At 42.1% G+C, this 17,072-nt stretch overlaps 1 protein-coding gene across 1 annotated transcript in view; it reads left to right on the top strand.

Annotated features, from left to right (window-relative positions):
* Positions 1 to 2,249: 2,249 nt before the first annotated feature.
* The window catches only part of LOC137648106 (45 kDa calcium-binding protein-like), a 94,491-nt gene continuing 79,668 nt past the window's right edge, over positions 2,250 to 17,072 (top strand). Inside the window, exon 1 of the mRNA XM_068381043.1 lies at positions 2,250 to 2,449. The gene's annotated coding sequence lies outside the window, so the exon portion shown is untranslated. The remainder of the gene's footprint in view (positions 2,450 to 17,072) is intronic.

The following is a 17,072-nucleotide window of genomic DNA, read 5'->3' as shown; positions in this document are numbered from 1 at the left end:
TTCATTATAACGATTGCCTTATCCATATACATTTCTATAATGTAAGGATTTGGGCCATTTTCTTCTATCAATTTTTTTTTTCATCCCTTTCTTCTCTTCTTCAATAGTTTCTTTCGATCTTTTCTATAATTATTTTTATTTTTTTTTTTCAGTCTCCCCCCCCCCCATTTCTTATTTCTATTCCATGTTTGATTTTCTTCGATGCTGCTATTCCAGCACCTTCCATAAGGGTTCTTCAAATGACCTTCCATTATCTCTCTGATTAGTATATTTTCAGCAGAGTATATGATGTTAGAAAAAACATTATTTTGTTTATATTCTATTCTGCAAGAAACTGGCCACAGTCCTAATTTTTCTGCAAGGTAGCCTAGTAGGGAGTACTTGCTTGTCCTTCAAACGTATTTATTAGTATTCTGTATTGAAGGTTTTCCAAATATTTTCATATCTTTTTCTCTTATTTCATTTTAGGTCTCTACGTTATTAAATAGTAAATGTTTTAATATTTATAATCAGGCTCAGGTTCAGAGTCGAGACATATCCTTTGCAAAGGCGCCTCTAATAATTTAAAGATTTGAGTTTATCTTTTTTATATGTAATTTTGTTTTTCTCTCTACATCAGGTATAAAAAAATTTTCTTCTCTTACCAAATAAAAATCATATTATCAATGCCTTCAAGTCTTCCTCGCGATGTTGTTGTTGCTCAATTAATTGATTTGTTTCTTTTCCATATTCTTGGCAAAAATAAAAAAGTAAAATCTTTATTTAAAAGAAATACAATTTATAACTTCTCTTTGTTTTTATTTATTATGTTTAGTTTTAACGTATTTTTCTTGCTCTAAAATATAATAGCCTACTAATGCAAATGTATTGGCATATATTTGTTCTTTGTTTTCTTTCTTCAACTTTCTACATTTATATCTCTAAGCTAATTTTACTTTCTAATCTTTTCCATCAGTATCCCACTTTCTGGTTCCTGATTTGATTTCAGTCTTGGTCATTCTTATTTGCCTTATATCCAGGTTTAATTCTTTCAGATACTTTGCTGGTGGTTTCCGCCATCTTCCTTCTTTTTCGTGTATGTCCCAGATTACTGTTATCAATATCTCCTTTTCTTCCATTCAGGGTATTGATTATGTACTGCAGCTTCCCCTCTATCATCCTCGTCTTCATAGATGTCCATATCTCTCCCCTTATTGTAGTATTATCTGTTCTTTTAATGACACATAACACCTAATATTTTACTATATACCATATTCTCTATCCTTTGTAGTTTCTCTTTTTCAGTTTCCATTAAATTCATAATATATAAGTTTATAATCTCCTCCACCTTAAATTAAAGATACCGAAGTAGTGAGCTCAATCAAATATCTAGGAACAACAATTTCAAACAAGAGAAACTGCTTTCTAGGACACTCAGAATAAATATTAAAAAAAGGAGATAGATGAGTTACAAATATTAGAAAAGACAACTTATAGATTAATGCTAAGAGCTCCAAAGTATACACCAATCAGTGCATTAAAATCAGATGTTGGGTCCCCCTGTTACTGCACCAGATATATAAAAGCGAAACTCAGCTATGTGAAATATATCACGAAAGACAACGGAAATGCATTTGTGAAAAAATATTTCTTGAAATGTTTGAAAAACAACATATGAAATGGGCAAACACAATCAAACAATATCTTCAAATTCTGGACTTGGACATGGACCTCTTCAATGTCAAAGATCTGGATAAAGCAATGGAATAATTGGAATAATCAATATATGAGGATGGTATAAAAAAAGGTGTGTTATAACTTTACAATAGATGGAAACCACATATAAAGGAAGAAGAAAACATTTATGGAAACAGACAAAATTCAGCGCTACTTTTTAGAGCACACGCCAACACCTGCAGTGAAAGAAGAGATTGAGACATGTTGATAAAAAGTACAAATTATGTGAATAGGAAGAGGAAACTCTGGTGCACTTCTTATCTAGACTGCAAAAAAAAATAAATATCTTAATAACGAGTGCATTTTCACTAATGAAACCACACCCAGAAAAGAAAGAAGACAACAAAAAGCTTGCTACCATTTTAAATAGAAAATGAGGATACATTTAACATAGACTATCATTTACAAAATATATGAAGCCATAAAATGTTAAACAAAGTCTAAAACAACATTGGAAGAAGTAAAATATAAGCAAAAAATAACAACAGAGGGGCGCCGTTGCAGAGGTTACGACCCAATACAATAATGGATAGATTACGAGACCTTGCAGATGTGAAATAACTAAGCATCTGGTTGCCATGACAACACACAGGCCAAGAATTGCCGCAGGGTAAAGAAGAGGTGAAAGTAGAGAGAGGGAGAGTGAAGTGATCCTGCCTGCCTGCCTGCACTACCATCATGTCTCAGCTCTCCAGTTGTCACGAACTGGAACGAAACTCCAGGGATCCGTTGGGTGAATATATAAGTTTCTCTTGCATTATAGCTTATATGTGGTGCTCTGTTATTTTACATTTCTTTAGGGTTAGGCTAAACTTACGCTAAACTTAGTTATGATGACGTTGCTTAGGTTAGATTTAAATGCCTATGAGATACATACAGACATAACTTTATTTAACCAGACCTATGGTATAGGGATTCCACTGTCCAATCTTCCATTGGGGGTGTAGGGATGGGTGGGAGTCTACCAAAATTTAACCAATTAGGATCTATCAGTTAATACTCATCAGAAAGTGATTAGTAGTACATCTGCGATGGACACTAGCGATTTCCAGCATAGGTGATAATGCAAGCTGACAATACCAAGCATGATTGGGCCTCAATCTCGGCTACAGTTCTAATAGTTTTTGCTCCGCCGTGGCTCGCTGCACTCGTAAAATTAATATCATATCACTGCTCCTATGTTCTGGCAAGCGGTATAGGTGGAGCCACACTTGCAAACTGAGTGGGTCATTATGTCGGGGATATTTTTTTACTTGCACATGAGAAACAAAAGCTTATATGGGTACAGCACTGGCAGGAAAACTTCATATATTGACTTTCTTTATGCTCCTTTACACTTTCTGTGCCCCTTTATTGACCCCTTTTACATTCCTTTACGCTTTCTATGCCCCTTTATTGACCTCATTTACATTCTTTTATGCTTTCTATGCCCCTCTATTGACCCCTGTTACGTTCCTTTACGCTTTCTATGCCCCTTAATGACCTTCTTTACATTATTTTACGCTTTTTATGCCCCTTTATTGACCTATTTTACATTCCTTTACGCTTTCTATGCCCCTTTATTGACCGCCATTACATTCTTTTACGCTCTCTATGTGCCTTTACGGTCCTTTACACTATTCAGTAACTTTCTGGGTTTCCCATTTATAGTTCTTTAAGCCATTCATAACATAAAGATATACCAGGAACACATCGTATTTTCACTGAAAGGATTATTGATAACTTATGCAGTTTGACCTGGCATTCTAGGATGTCACAGATGTGGCATTTCCTTACCTAGTAAGTAAGGCCAAAGCATTTTAGGTTAGGTTAGGTGGGGAACCTTAGGTTAGGTCATATACCTGTGTTTGTTTCCTTTGTGAAATGTGGATTTTTTGGTTTATCTTTTTGTGTTACTTGTGTCTTTTATAACTAGAAAAATGCTGATCTCTTACAGATATCACCATCCAAGTCACTTAAATCTCCAAAAATATTTTTTAAACTACACTAGGAACATCTGATTTCTCTGAAAAGGTTATTGATTACTTATGCAATATTAGCTCTAAAAATTGTGAAATTTGGATTTAGTGGTACTGTGCCCATGGATGCAGATCATAATGGTTTAGACTAACCTGGCCAATGGCCAGACATGTCACAGCCTCTAAGGCAGTGGTTCCCAACCTTTTTTCTGTCATTTCCCCCCTGCACCCAGTTCAGCCATCCAGATATCCCGCTTCATGCCCCGCCCAGCCCTCATGCCCACTCACCTGCCTCAGAAATGGGTATGATATTCCAATTCTCCCCTTGAATATCATGTCAGTGAGAAATGATATGATCATATCACAATTGAATGGCTAACAACAAATTGCCGCACGTACTATGTGGACATTTTCCGCTTGTTTTAGTTAGTAGGTACTGTAGTGTAATTATTTTCCCCCTGGAAGCTTCAAATTTCCCCCAGGTTGGGAACCACTGCTCTAAGGGTTTGTTCATATATAGATACAAACCTTTGTCCTTTAATAGCAGTATACTTTCATAGAAGCTAGAGCTCGGCTGTTAGAATTTCCACTTTTTTTTTTTAGCCGCTAGATAGTACAGGCGTACTGCATGTATCCTCATCTATCTATTTTATTCTTTTGCTTTTTATTAGATTAATGTGTTGGCCGATCACCATGTGTGAGAAATATTTAAGAAAGAATTTTCATCTGCTTCCTGATAGCTGTCGCTGTGATAGTTTTCTGGGCAAACCTGCTGATATCCACATTCTCGTTTCTGTTAGATAACATTACTGTTTGCTATTTATTCCATTGCTAGTACAGTATAGCTTTGTGACAATGATGCTAATATAATCCTGAGGGGCTGGCATTCCATAGACACCGATTGGCTCTAACAGAGGAAGGTTTTGCTGCCATCGATTGTGAAGGGGAGGGGAGCCGTCTTTTTTCTTAGCTTCAGTGTCTTCCCATTCCCAGAAAGGTGTTAAGGACATATCACCTGGTGGTGTTGTCTCTTCATAGAGTTCTTATGGTTGCTTTCCCTGTGGGAGTGTCATCATTGGTCTGTATGACCCTTTAAAAGGTGACCTTGAAGTTCCTCCCTGTCCTCTGCCCTATTTTCGTTAGAGATTTTTTGTTGCTACTTCTAGAAGAAGAATAAGTAAAGGACGTCATCGGAGAAGTCCAGAAAGACAGATCAATAGAAAGAAAGTGTGGTACCAAGAACCTCCCTTCTTGACTGAGTGCCGAGAATTGCCCCATAGTGGGTAGAAACATCGGTGTGAACAACATTAGGGAGGTATCTTGGTACTTGGTATGGGTGTTCACAAACCTTTTATCTGTGCTTGGTCTCATACCAGAAGTAAGTGCGGTGAGTTGTCTCATAATGGAAAGAAACATCGGTGCTCACAACTCTCATACAAGCAGAGCTCACCTTTCTTTCCCCCTTACTGGACAATCTCTCTCTCTCTCTCCCTCTCTCTCTTTCTCTTTTGGGAGTGAGAGGGAAGCAGTGTATGCTGAGAGTTGTCCCTTAATGGATAGAAATACCGACACACGCTACTGTTGCACCTGTGTTCTTTTTTATACCAGGGGGAATGCTTGTTGAAAATTATCCCATTGCGGGAAGAAATGTCGCCGCACACAACTCTTGCTATCATACTTAACGTAGTGCCTTTGACCGAACCTGTAAACACTGCTACCTATCTCCCGAAGAAGAAAACGTCGTAGAAAAATGATTGATCATCTATAATTGTGTATCTCAGATTGATCTCTCCTCGCTTATGTGAGGATGTTACATACTGCTGAGTGGTTTCGGTATGTAGCTCAGGTGTTCACATACCTTCTAATGCTTGATCTCGTATGAGACCGAGCACTTGCTCCTCGATCGGTATCAAAGGCGTTGCCTTCGTCATTTAAATCTAGACATGCACCATCATCTTACTTTAATTTGATGGCTGCTTTTCCGGTCCCATACAGCAGGGGAACCCCACTCTCTACAGGATCTTCACTGTCGTTTTACCTTGTTCGTAAAGAGTACAGGTATTTAACATTTCATATCGCGTATTGTTCATTTACTGTTAAATCGTCACTGTCAAAAGACTCATGAAATAAGAGTCTTCAGTTTCCTCTTGAAAGCCTTAATGTCTTCAATCATTCAAATGTTTCGTGGGAGCTTATCATTATGATGTCATAGTTGATTGGTCTTCATGCACTTGGCCCTTCACAATTGGACTTGGTGCGATTGAACACCACACATCGGACATCCCACTATAGGACCATGCATCGGACACCTCACCATAGGAGGTCCTTGGGGTACGATGGTCTTGAGTTATGACAATTCGCTGTTATAAATGGGCTCCCTTAAAGAACTAACACTGTGAAGTAGTGCTTTACAGGTCATTTTAGCATTATTTTGCCATCTTTGTTTACAATACGAATTTGGGATTTTATTGCTGCTGTTTTTTGAAGAGCTTTGTGCCTTTTCTGTGCTGTGCAACATGTCTGGAAAGCATATGGGAGACTTCTGATTGCAGAGTGCAGAAAGTTAATGAATTGTTATACTGTTTGTATTACTTATTGTCTACAAGAAGTGTATAAGTTTAGGTATACTCTGTCTAGGGTGCAAGTATTTGTATATACAGTACAGGGTACAGTAATTTACGAATGGTAAGGGATTGTTTTCTCTTTTTAAAGTATATTATACATATACAGTATACTATGCCTATAAATCTTTCTTCTGATGTGTCGTAGGAATGGATCCCCAATGTAACCAAAGAACTCCACTTATCAGACAACTCACAATAGGACACCATGCATCAGACACCCCACTATATGATAGACCACATGGGACACTCCACTATAGGATACTACACATTGGACATTCCACTATAGAACATCACACATCAGGCACCACACTATAGGACACCACCCTATTGGACTCCTCCCGCTTGCTCTTCAAGTACTCGTGCGTTTGAGTCACAGGGCACCTGTCGCCAGCTTTTCAGTGTTTTACAACGTTGTATTAAAATATCCCTATACGCACAGATCCTTCCATGCATTGAGATATTCTTACGCTCTGAGACTGGACATGTCATGAGTTTTCCAGTGATCCAATACCTAAGGGCACCTGGCTTTCCCACAAGTCCTTGCATTTGGTTGAAGCCAGTGACTTTACAGGACCACTTCGAATGCTCTTACAATTATTGAGATGCCATTCATTGCATCTTAGGACTTAAACCTTCAATCTGTCACCCTTTTGTCTACAGATTATCGCTTTGGGTATATTATCGGTCCAGTTTACGAATACACTAAGAAGGATTTTGTCGAGATACGTGTCGAGACCTCCTCCCTGGTGTGACAAGAGGAACCCTGGGATATTGTTGATCTAATTCCTGATTCTGGATCAGCAGAAGCCGAGAATCATGAGATGGAGCCTACATTCCTTAAGTTATTGATACACTCATGAATTCATTGACCCCCGGGAGGCAACCATATCTGTCGTCAGGGAAACAATGATTTCCATTGATATGAGTTTTGGTGGCACAAGAATCAAAGCTGCTATTAAGTTGCTACAATCAGAACTGACTTGTGCTAGGTTAGAAATAGTCAATTCCTAGATCTCTGGTTGACAGAAGTCCCTACTCTTTACCTAATTGAATAAGTTCTGCTTCCCATGCTCTTCGTAGACCCTGTACCTTCTGGATCAACAGACTCAACCGATCGAACCAACAGAGCCTATGTAGATGACAAAGACCCTGAGATAGTCTCATGCATGAGGGCACAATATTATTGTCACCTAAGTCTCCCACCACGGAAGGTGATTTCATTGCCAGCCTCCAAAGCAACAACATCGTTTGAAAACTGGGCAGTGCAGATGCATGCGGCACCCCAACCAAGGACATAATTAGTAATTAGCCTTAAGGCAAGGATAAGGTACTCAGACTTTATCCTGTCAGGCACCAGGACCTTCTTGCCACACCAGTCGGCTACCAGTAAGCCACCTGAACCCTGAAGAAAAGGGAATACCATGGCCTCTTGCATGGTTATGCAGTCAGATAGGAGGAGCCACGTTCCTCACTGAATGCGCGGATGTTGGAGACTATAGTCCTATTCCCGCATATGTGAGAAGTGGAAGAAGGTGAAGCAGGACTCCATCTTTCATCAACCAGGTACCTGCCAAAGGTCCAGGCACTTCAAAAGCAGTGATTCTGAGAATTTCATTGTACCTTTAAGCTGGGGCTGAAAAAGACTCCTGCTACCTACAGGTCCAATTTGGAATGTCTAGTCTCTTTCCTCTAGAAAGGCACAGACAATGCTCTGCCCTTTGCACTTTCAACCTGGCCGTTCCAGCAAAGGGATAGGGGGACGTTGAAGTCTACTTTTCCTTATTTACAGTTGCCGCATGTCAACGTATGCCCGTCTAGACCTTAAGTAAGTAATAATGACAGATCAGGGAACTGGGGGATGGAAGTCCTTTGGGATAATTACTACACGTTCCCTTCATTCTAACATTGATGTTTTCTAACTGACCTTTGGATATCACCTGATATCTGCCAAATCTCATCCCCCATTGGCAGAAATGGAGACGACTGAAGAAGATATCCTAGACAATTCTCCAGACTCCTGCAGTTAACTCTTCTAGATGGAGAAGTCAATGGAGAATTGAAGACTGGTCATCGATCTCTCAACTTTGAACAAGTTGTTTCCCAGACACCATTCGAAATGGAAACAGCAAGCAGTGTACAGTTCGTCATAAGAATTCCTTTGTTACTTTGTCTCTTTTTGAGTATTCTCGTCTGTGTTTGTCAACTGAAGGATCTTTATGATTGCCTCTGCCCTGCTACATGATAGTTGCTATAGCATCAAGTCAGACTTCTATCTTTTTATCGTAGATCATGGTATTTTGGAGTAAGTTCTCTCAGGCTTCCAAGCAGAGGAGGGTCCTCCTCTGTAAGAATTGCTTTAGGATCAAGTCAGAATTCTTTCCTTTTGCCACGACCTATAGTATATCAGGGAAAGTTCCTTCAGTGTATCAAGCAGAGGATAGAACATCTGGGAATACTAAAAGCATGACAGCAGTAACAGTGTCCCCTTCTGACGATTGCAGTGACAGAGGCAGCACATCTGTTCATGTACAAACAATATTCCGAGCGACCGTGACAACTGTTTCCGAGACTTCTTTCGTTGATGATACATGTACTTCTTTCCTTAATGGAGAAGCTAGTTCTTTCCAGGTGGCTCCCCCAACAACCACTCCAGTAGTTTCTGAAGCATCACTAATCAGCAACCAGCATCTCCATTATCTTTTGGTTTTGTAGGAACAGTAATATAGGACGATCTACTCTGGTAGCTGCATGATGAACCTCATCACTGGAACTCTTCACCTCTAGGGTATCTGCTGTCCACAGATGTATCTGAGGGAATGGGAATCCACCAGAATATCTAACCCATCTTGGGGAAACACTGAAGAAATGCAGTGTTGCCCTTAGCTAGCTTTTCAAATGAGTTTGGTAAAGTACTCGGTAATGTTGATAAACGACAACACTTCTTTTTATGACTTGCGTCAACACCTGGGTCTCTGTTTCACAGACCCCTAACAAGACATCGTGGCAGAAAGGCTTCTTTCTCTTTACTGAACCTGCTCACCATTCAGTTGAACAAAAAACTTCCAATATTCTCCTCTCCAGTCCCAGACCATCGATATCACTTGAGAACGCTTTCCAACATGTCCAGGAATTTTAGATGCTGATACCTTTCTGCTCATTTAGGCTACCCATTTTTGCTGTTTTCTCAAGAGTTGGTTGACAACTTTGAGGCTTAACAGGACCTTGACTGCTACTAAGTGGCCACATGCTGAATAACATCTGGATCAGCTGTTTTCCTCCTTCGTTGGGGGAATCTCCTCAGTGTCTGCGATGAAGGATACCGCTCACCCCTCGATCCAAGTTTCAACTAGGTTGTAGGCCTGGACTCTTTGCAAGAATCGACAAGACTCATGAGGAACGGGGGACAGTCAGTCTTGCCCTCCTAGAGAGCTCAAGCTGTATAAAATATATTGGAAGTCCTTGGGTCTCTCAAACTAACCTGCTCGAGCCTATGGGGCTTACGGCAAATAGGGTTTTGTCTGATTAAGATGTCTCCTACTAGCCTAGTCCTAGCAAAGTGAGAAGGAAAATAGCATGAATTTTCCTATCACAAGTCATTCTGAAGATTAGAAGAACGTCTCCATCATTTTTTGCAGGAGTTTGTAGCTAGGATCTACAACCTACCTGTTCACAACCTCAATTCCTTCTTCATCTCTTCGCTAGAAAAAGCGAACTGCGGGGACCAGGATGACTTTCCTTCCTGTACTAGGAGGATGTTACAAGAGAAAAGATCGTAGAAAACTGTTTCTTGCTGGGATTGTGGGACAATCAGACATGCTTTTTCAGCAAGCAAGGAGAGAACCTTTCCAGATTCAAGCGGCCCAAGTCAGACTGACCGGGTCTATCCTAACTCTCAGGAAGAACCTGTCAGTGGCACAGTTTGTGAAGACAGCAGTCTGGTAATGACAGACAACCTTCATTGCCCATTGCATATGAGAGTATACATGTAGGTCTCTGGATATTTTTATCCGTGGCAGGGTGGTAGTCGCTCATCAGATCGTATAGCAAGGGTAGCTCTTCCATGGGATGGGAAAAATCTCGTCTAAGATAGCATTTGTTACGGAATCTAGAATAAAAGGTAAGATCGATAGGCCCTTTTATACCTCTTCTCTCTTCCCCTTTCTTGAGGTGCAGCATTCTCTATTGTTTATTGGACCAAACACTAATTGTAAGTCGCATGATTGATAAAATTTTCTTAACTAATACTGTAATAAAACAGCATTATATAATTTAATGCATTAAGCAAGATGACATTTGCAATATGAAACAGGACTTTTTAAACATCTGACTTACCCGGTAGTTATATATATAGCTTACGTCCCTGACGTCACGGCAGAAATTTCAAAACTCGCGCCAATCGCCCTCTAGCGAGGTACCTGGAACCATTCCATGATTCCTCAGATCTTCCCTGCCGCCGCAGCCGGCGACATCATTGGATATTTCTACTTGCTATTAACTTGATTTATTGCTGTTTACATTGGTGATGTACAATAATTTGGTTTTGACTCTCGCTCGTTTGGATTTTCATAAATTACTTTTGGATTTTGATATTTTGACCCTTGCTTGTTTGTCATCTCTTATAAATATTCAAAATGGCCGACCCCCCTTCAACTTATAGAATGTGTGTGAGTGGTTGTAAGACCCGGCTTGCTAAAGCCTTTATTGATCCCCACTCTATCTGCGTAAAATGCAGAGGTAAAGTATGTGAGTTGGGGGATCGTTGTGACGAATGTATTCTTTTATCTGAGAGTGAGTGGCTAGAGTTTGACCGCTACACACTTGAGAGAGATAGGCTTAGACGAAGTTCTTGTTCTTCCAGAGACTTTTCCTCTTCTCGTGTCACCGAACCTAATCCTTCCCCTGTAGTGGTTGTTACTGCTAATGAACCTACGCTAAAGGATATGATGATGGCTATTCAAGCTCTGGGCGTGAGGGTTGAATCGCTTGCTGCGGACAGAACTCAATTGATGTCCGATGTAAAGCAATTAAAATGTGACAGTGCTAAAAGTGCAGTGAATTTATTTAGTGCAGTGGAGGGTGTGCCTGCTCGGGCCTGTCGTTCTCCCAGTCTTAGACCTCTTCCAAGCTCCCCAACCCCTGGGAAAAGGAATGTTGAACGACGAAAGGAAACGAGAGGCTTTAGCTCTCGAGCAGACGTCCCTTCAGCGTTCCTATTGACATTTCCCAGGACGTTCGCCCTCACCATAGGAAAGGTGAGGTAAAAGTGTTTTCATCATCTTCGGATGACGCAGCACCCTAACGGGGCTGGCATCAAGCTTCCAGACCTCTGAAGAGGAAGATGGACAAGGTCGATCAGCGTCCTATCATGACACCGCAAGCTCCTGGTTGTAGTCACTGGAGCAGTCCGGACCGTTTTCCTTCTACCGAAGAGAGCTATCCTGCCAAACGTCCTTTAAGGACGTAGGATACTGCCAAGAAACGTCCAGCTCTCCCAGTTGCTGGTCAGTTGTCTGAACTGGGCATGACCTCGGTTCATGCTCCACCTCCGCTGTCAGACTGGTTATCGTCCTCTGGACGCTCTGCGCGTTCTTTAAGCGGCGTGGATAACGAACTCGTGATAGATGTGACGTCTCCTGTATCTCAACGAGTTGACCCGAATTTTAATATGCTGCAAGAGATGCAACAGAAACTCTCTTCGTTTATGCAAAGTTATCAACCTATGGACAACAAAAGAGTAGCATGCCTGGATCCTGAACGTCAGGAAGCTTCTCTTCTGGACGCCAAGCAGCGTAAGGCTATTAGTCGAGAGGATCTTGACGACGAACGACTTTACATCTCCCCCGTTAAATGTCGTGAGAGTGTTCCACTTGACTCTGAACGTCAAGCAACCAAACGTGACGCCAGGCGTCAAGTAGCCAGATGTGACAGTGTCAAGCGGCCAGACATAACGTCGAGCGTCCAACAGAGCGAGGCGCCGAGCATCCAACTAAACGTGACTTTGAACATCCTGCAGGATGTGACCTCGAGCGTCCAGCAAGACGTGATGTCGAGCGTCTATCGGGACGTGACGTGACGTCGAGCGGCAAGCAGCCAGACGTGGCGTCGAGCGCCAAGCGGTACGCGGAGTCGAGCGTCAAGCAGGACGCGACGTCGAGCGTCAAACAGAACGTGACACCGAGCGTCGAACAACTTTACGTGATGCCGGGAGTCACGAAGTGAGGCATGACATGAGCATGAGAGCCTCGGACTTCGTGATGACACTAGTCGAATCGAATGTCGAGGTGAAGGACGCCTTAGTTCTGATCGCTTTGATCGTGAGCGTTTTACCGAGCGTCAATCGTTAGAACAACGCAGCAACAGACGCGATGATCTGGGGTCTCTTGACGCCAGAAGTCAGAACCTTAAAGAAATGTATCCTGATAAACACAACATCGCTACTTCCGTTAGAGCTCTGTCAGAGGAAGACATTGATGATCGCCTTTCCCCTGTTGAATCATTTGAGGAATTATCAGGAGAAGATCCTAAGTCCTTTCGTCCTTCAGTTGATCTTAAAAACTCATGAGAGTTTTTAATTATGAGTTTCCAGATTATTTTGTGCCTGTTGCTGCACGTTTGCCACCCTCAGAATTTACACTTGGGAAGGTGTCGAAGAAGTCTCTTTTACCAAGATGGTTCTGTCTCAGTCATCAAAGAGAGCTTTAAGGATGATGGAAGACTGGATGGAGTCTAAGAAGAACCAAGGAAAGGCAGCTTTCGCTTTTCCTCCGACTAGACTGGCCTCTTGATCTTGTATCTGGTATGAGACGGGAGAAGTTCTCGGCTTGGGAGTTCCTGCCTCTGCCCAAGGAGATTTTTCAAGTCTAGTAGACGCTCCTCGTTGGTCGGCCATGAGGAGGACCAAAATTTCTGGTCAACTTTGGAATTGGATCATCTTCTCAAAGGCATCTTCAGAGCCTTCGAGGTATTTAATTTCCTCGACTGGACTCTGGGAGCCTTTGGGAAAAAGGTTTCTGCCCTTAAAGATGGTGACACTGCTAGTCTCATCCACCTCATGTCCTGTATGGATAAAGCTTTACGAGACGGATCTAATGAGTTGGCAGCGCTTTTCTCAGCGGGGATCCTTAAGAAAAGAGCTCAGATGTGTTCGTTTCAGTCTCTTGGGGTTACTCCCTTTCAGAAATCAGAATTGCTATATGCACCTCTGTTTTCCTCTCTTATTAGTATTATTATTATTATCATTACAGTACTAGCCAAGCTACAACCCTAGTTGGAAAAGCAAGATGCTATAAGCCCAAGGGCTCCAACAGGGAAAAATAGCCCAGTGAGGAAAGGAAATAAGGAAATGAATAAATGATGAGAATAAATTAACAATATATCATTCTAAAAAAAGTAATAGCGTCAAAACAGATATGTCCTGTATAAACTATTAACAATGTCAAAAACATATGTCATATAAACTATAGAAAGACTCATGTCAGCCTGGTCAACATAAAAACATTTGCTCCAACTATGAACTTTTGAAGTTCTACTGATTCAACTACCCGATTAGGAAGATCATTCCATAACTTGGTAACAGCTGGAATAAAACTTCTAGAATACTGTGTAGTATTGAGCCTAATGATGGAAAAGGCCTGGCTATTAGAATTAAGTGCCTGCCTAGTATTACGAACAGGATGGAATTGTCCAGGAAGATCTGAAAATAAAGGATAGTCAGAGTTATGAAAAATCTTATGCAACATGCATAATGAACTAATTGAACGACTGTGCCAAAGATTAATATCTAGATCAGGAATAAGAAATTTAATAGACCGTAAGTTTCTGTCCAACAAATTAAGATGAGAATCAGCAGCTGAACACCAGACAGGAGAACAATACTCAAAACAATGTAGAATGAAAGAATTAAAACACTTCTTCAGAATAGATGGATCACTGAAAATCTTGTAAGACTTTCTCAATTAGCCAATAGTTTGTGCAATTGAAGAAGACACAGACGTAATGTGTTTCTCAAAAGTAAATTTGCTGTTAAGAATCACACCTAAAATCTTAAAAGAGTCATACAAATTTAAAGAAACATTATCAATACTGAAAACTGGATGTTGAGGAACCACTGTCCTTGACCTACTTACAATCATACTTTTGAGTTTTGTTAGGATTCAACTTCATACCCCATAATTTTAAATATTTAACTTAGCCGGTGAATATATAATAGCTGCAACTCTGCGGCTCGACAGAAAACACACTCAAAAAACTCGCGAGCGATCGCTATGAAGGTTGCGGGTGTGCCCACCAGCGCCAACTGTCGGCCAGATACCACTCTTGCATGTAAACAAACCCTTCAATTCTTCTCTGTCGACGTTGACGACAAGACGTATTCATACTCGCTGTAGAACCTGGAGTTTTCTCAACATATTTGGTGAAGTACTTCATTTTGGTTTGAGCTTTCGCAGTGCAGGTGTTTTTTTCCTCAACATAAACTCTTGAACTCTTTATTGAATCAGATTATTTGTTGATGACTTGGATTGTTTTTGGAATTTTCTTTGACTAATTCAAAATGGCTGACCCTTCTCAAGTACCTAGATTTCGAAAGTGTAATGCTAGGGACTGTAATAGGCGTCTTCCAAAGGCTTCTCTCGGCCCACATACTGTTTGTTCCAATTGTCGGGGTAAAACCTGTCAATTGGGAGATCGGTGTGAGGAATGCGTGGGCCTTTCGGAATTCGATTGGCTCGAATACGATAAATATGCACGTAGGCTAGAGAGAGATAGGGTAAGGAGGAGTTCATCTAGGTCTGTAGATTTTTCCTCTCCACATGCCCCTGAACCTGATCCTTCCCCTGTAGTGGTTGTTCCTAACCCCCCTTCTAGCACTCAGGAACCATCTATGCAAGACATGTTACGTGCTATTCATGCCTTGGGGGAAAGAGTTGAAGCGTTAGCAACTGATCGTAATCAACTCATGGCTGACGTGAAGGAACTTAAGTGTCATAGTGCCACGGCGGAAAGTGGGAAAGTGATTAGTGCGCAAAGTGTTGTGAACAGTGTTGCGACCGAGGGTTCGTCTGTTCGTGCCTGTCGTTCACCTAGTCCGGGACCTCTTGCAAGCTCCCAAGCCCAGGGGAGAAGTAATGTCGTACGACTTATGGGTTCGAGAGGCCTTGATCAGCGAACAGACGTTCCCTCTATGGTATCAGGCGTATCTCACCAAGATCGCGACTACCATAAGACGAGAGAGCCTATTTTCTCCTCGTCTTCCGAAGGCTTTTCACGCAAGAAACCGTGGAGTAAGGTTTCTAGGCCTCTTAAACGGAAGTCGGTCCCTTCAGGACAGGTCCAACGTCCTGGATGTAGTCATTGGGACAGTTCGGACCCGTTGCAGTCATCGGATGACTGCTCGCCGCCTAAGCAAGGCAAAGTTGTGCCGTCTCAGACGCTAACCCCGTCGGTTACCGCACCCATTCCCGTGGACCCAAAATGGGTTATACTGCAGGACATGCAGTGTAAGCTTGCCTCCCTTATGGAAGACTATAATGCCGATAAGGTTTCCATTGAGCCTAGCCGTTTATCTCATCGAGATCCTGGCCTTCAGCCACCCAAACGTTCATTTGTGCGTCCTGTTGACGCTGGTGAAGCCAAGTCACGTCAAGCAGTTAGTTTAGAACCACACTCGATGCGGTCTCGTGTGGATTTTCAGCCGCATTTGGACGTTAGGCAACTTACTGATGCGCCCGTTGACGTTCAGGACGTTCGCCAACCATCGGAGTTGACTTGTTTTGACGCTGAGCGTCAACCTCCGCAGTCTAGAGTTGTTTTGACTGCTCAGACTAGGCGGTCTAAGCAGTCTCGGGTGGACGCTGTGCGTCCTCACGCACCTGTTGTTGTTGACAGTTCACAGACTGTCAAGCAGTTACAGGACGCTGCGTCCTGGTCCGCCACTTATGCACCAGTGCGGGTGGACGCTGCGTGTCAAGCATTGCCAACCCCTTTGCTTGTTTCTCATCAGTTGTCAGATGAGGAACTTTCGGATGAGGATGTTGCTGACCCTCAGCCTGAGGATCATCCTTCAGATATTGATGAACCAAGAACAGTTCCGCCATCTATGGACTTTAAGAAAGTCATGTTAATTTTTAAAGAGTTGTTTCCCGAACACTTCGTCTCTGTTGCTCCTCGTTCGCCGCCGTCTGAGTTTGTTTTAGGCGTACCTGTACAAAACTTGTACTCTCTCGCTCGTCCAAGAGAGCTTTACGGCTTTTAGGCGATTGGTTGGAAACCAAGAGGAGTTTGGGGAAGACTGCCTTTGCCTTCCCCCCATCTAAACTCTCGTCTAGATCGAGCGTCTGGTATGCCACGGGAGAAGTTCTCGGTTTGGGAGTCCCTGCCTCTGCCCAGGGCGACTTCTCAAGCCTTGTAGACTCTCCCCGCCGCCTAGCCATGAGACGCTTGAAGATTAGTTGGTCATCCTCGGACCTTGACCATCTGCTGAAAGGCATTTTTAGAGCTTTTGAAGTTTTCAACTTCCTTGACTGGTGTTTGGGAGCCTTAAGTAGGAAAATCTCATCGGCTGATAGAGATGTCTCCTTACTCATTATGTCCTGCATGGATAAAGCCATCCGCGATGGATCCAATGAGCTCTCCTCCTCTTTTACTTCAGGAGTCCTTAAGAAGCGAGAGTCTCTTTGCTCTTTTCTGTCGGCAGGAGTTACTCCCTGTCAAAGATCTGAGCTTCTCTTTGCTCCCTTATCAAAGTTTTTGTTCCCTGAACTTTTGGTTAAGGACA

This window comes from Palaemon carinicauda, chromosome 1 (assembly GCF_036898095.1).
Source record: "Palaemon carinicauda isolate YSFRI2023 chromosome 1, ASM3689809v2, whole genome shotgun sequence".
In the NCBI taxonomy this organism is placed as follows: domain Eukaryota; kingdom Metazoa; phylum Arthropoda; class Malacostraca; order Decapoda; family Palaemonidae; genus Palaemon; species Palaemon carinicauda.
Note: the sequence above shows the minus strand (reverse complement) of the source record. Positions and strands in the feature narration are given on the sequence as shown.